Genomic DNA, 3,193 nt, shown 5'->3' on the forward strand with positions numbered 1-3,193 from the left:
CGCAGGCCGGAGGCGGAGCCGGCTCGGGCCGGGCTCGGCGCCCTCTGGCGGGGCCGGGGCCGGGGGAGGCCCGGCGGGCATGGCTCTGCCTCCTTCAGCCGGTGCCGCCCTTCCAGTCTGAGGGTGGAAGCGCCCGGGAGGAACCACGGAATCGTTGGAAGGGAGCTCTAGAGACCATCCAGTCCCACTCCCCCCAAAGCAGGGCTGCCCAGAGCACATCAGGCAGGGCTTGAAACCCTCCAGAGAAGGGGACTCCACACCCTCCCTGGGCAGCCTGTTCCAGGGCTCTGCCACCCTCACCACAAAGAAGTTCTTCCTCATATTTGAGTGGAACTTCCCATGTTCCAGCTTGGGCCTGTTGCCCCTCATCCTGTCCCTGGGAACCACTGAAAAGAGTCCGGCTCCCTCCTCCTTCAATCTGCCCTTTAGATACTGATAAGTGTTAATAAGGTCTCCCCTCAGCCTTCTCTTCTCCAGGCTAAAGAGCCCCAGCTCTCTCAGACTTTCCTCATAAGGGAGATGCTCCAATCCCTTAATCATCTTTGTTGCCCTACGCTGGACTCTCTCCAGTAGTTCCCTATCTCTCTTGAACTGGGGGGCCCAGAACTGGGCGCAATATTCCAGTTGTGGCCTCCCCAGAGCAGAGCAGAGGGGGAGAATGACCTCCCTCGACCTACTGGCCACACTCTTTCCTACACAGCCCAGGATCCCATTGGCCTCTTGGCAACAAGGGCACATTGCTGGATCATGGATAGTTTACTGTCCACCAGGACACCCAGATCCTTCTCCTCAGAAGTGCTTTCTAGCAGGTCCATTCCTAACCTATACTGGTATCTGGTATTCTTCCTCCCCAGGTGCAGGACCACGTTAAGGCATTTCGTATCATTTTTATTTTACACACCTCCTCTCTTCCCATTGCAATATGCCATGAAGTGTTTCGGTAAGGCCAAGGCTCCCAGACCTTGCAGCCAGGAGCCAACCCCCTCAGGCTCTGCCCACATGCCCAAACCAGAGACCAGTGGAAACCTCTCACTGGGGAAACGCCTCCAGCAGTTTGCTGACCACAGATTGATTTTAAAGGCTTGGCCACCACGACAATCTGATCCAAATCCCTTCGTGGCCTGGGTTTCCCCTGTCTTTTGTTACTTTCCCCCGCATCACATCTCCCTCTTGCATTCCGTACCTCCACTGTTGGCAGTAATCCTTTCCCTTGGGAGCTCAGAAACTGGGAAAGGTCCATCCCTCCTCCCGCCTTCTCCCAGCTGTTATGCACCAACCACAGCTCTCAGTGTTTCTGAACATCCCGCTCAGCATTCAGGAAATTCTCTATATCCATATAAAACACAACTCCATCATTTTACCTGCCGCTTGCCCTGCTGTAAATGGCCACACGAGGCTCAGGGTAATTTTGGCAGATGGAAGCACCCTTCAGCTTTGAAGTTCTGAGTAACATGCTCTAGCTCTGGGCAATCCTGCTTCAGCAGGGGAGTTGGACTAGATGATCTCTATGGTCCCTTCCAACTCTAGAAATTCAGTGAAATTCAGTGAAATTCTGCTGTTAAACGCCCATCACCTCCCCTGGCAGACCAATCCTCCCTTGGAAAATTATCAGCAAATATAGCAAGTGATATAACTCAGCTACTGCTGCACAGCAGCTGTGCAATTAGCACAGGCATTATAAGCGATTGCTTAATTTATACCTGCATAAACTTTGTCATAAAACGTTTGAATGAAAGGGTTTTATGTCAGGGATATTTTGTAATGGAGCAATTCCTTGGCAAAGCATCCCTAGAAACCTTACCGGGAAGGAAGCTGCAAACTTCTTAATGTCCTTAAGTATTTTGAATGTCCCAGTGCCCAATTCTGTAAGATGCTGCCTGATTTCATTTGGAAACATACAGCTATTAGCTTTTTAGCACTTCCCCCCATATTACTTAAAATATACATACAACCTGTGGGGGGGAGGGAGGGTGGAAAGTTGGTAAGAGTAATTTTCTTGCATTCATAGTGGCACATAGTGAGTCAGAACAGAAATGAATGTCTGAACAGTGGGGATTCGCTGAGCAGAAACGCTCCCTCCTCTACAGGGGGAAAACCCCACACCCAAAACCCAACACACACACCCCCCTCAAACCTAGCTTTCCATACACCCCATTTTTGTCGGAGTTCTTAGAATGTGGTTTGTCTCACGTAGGATTAAAGTCATGCTTTAACTTTGCTGAGAGTGGAGACAACTTACTCTTAGCAAACAAAGTTGTTAGTGCCTTTCTAGGTTGTTCTGGTATTACACATCTTTATTGCACCATCATATTGAAAGGTAAGGTAAAGAACATGCCTAAAGTCGCACTGTCTCTTATATTCTTCAAATATGATGATATAGTGGCTTCTTACAAAACCAGAAGGTAATCAATTCATTGTTCAGTATCCTTTGCTGCAGGCCTTACAGTTTGCAGAAGGTTTATTTGAGTGTGACACTCAAACAAGTCCCTCTCCAGCCTTAGAGGAAACGTGACTTGGATGTCATGAGCAGACACGGCACATCTGATCAATCATTGCTCAACCTCAAACAGCAATGTCACCTCTGTCACTCTTGCTTCATTTCCTAGCTCAGCTGCATGGGTGACTGTTCCAGTTGTACTAGTTAGGAGGTACATCAAGTTACTATTAGGTCTCAGTCACGAAAGCAGATCCTTAACAAGGTTTTTGTTAGGATTCATTCAGCCCTGGACTTTACAGGAACCTCAGTGTCACACAGGTCTCCTTGTCATGGATTCCCTCCATGCCACAGCATAAGAAGGGCCATAAAAGCACTCATCTTTAAGATTTCTGATCTAGTTTTGTGAGGTCTTGGCAACTCCCAGCCTGGTCCATAAGTGCATTTTTAATGAGCAAAAAGGCAAAAATGAAGTTAATATTCATTAGTCCCACTTTAATTTTATCAAACTGTAATTATAACCCAAACATTCTGACAGGGTGAAGATCCCAGTCTAATTTTTCTAATTTACCATTAGATGGCAGTGAATAGCTCCCTCTCAAAGCTGCCACAAGCTCAGGCTGTGGCTCTCAAACGGCATAGCTCAAACACAGGCTAGTCAGACATAGCTGACGAAGATGTTCTTTAAGCTGCTTTCAGGTGTTTTGAAGCTTTTTTTTTTTAAAAATAATAAAAATCATATGACACCTCAGCAAGGTA

This window comes from Calidris pugnax, unplaced genomic scaffold (assembly GCF_001431845.1).
Source record: "Calidris pugnax isolate Ruff unplaced genomic scaffold, ASM143184v1 scaffold219, whole genome shotgun sequence".
NCBI classification, from domain to species: Eukaryota; Metazoa; Chordata; class Aves; order Charadriiformes; family Scolopacidae; genus Calidris; species Calidris pugnax.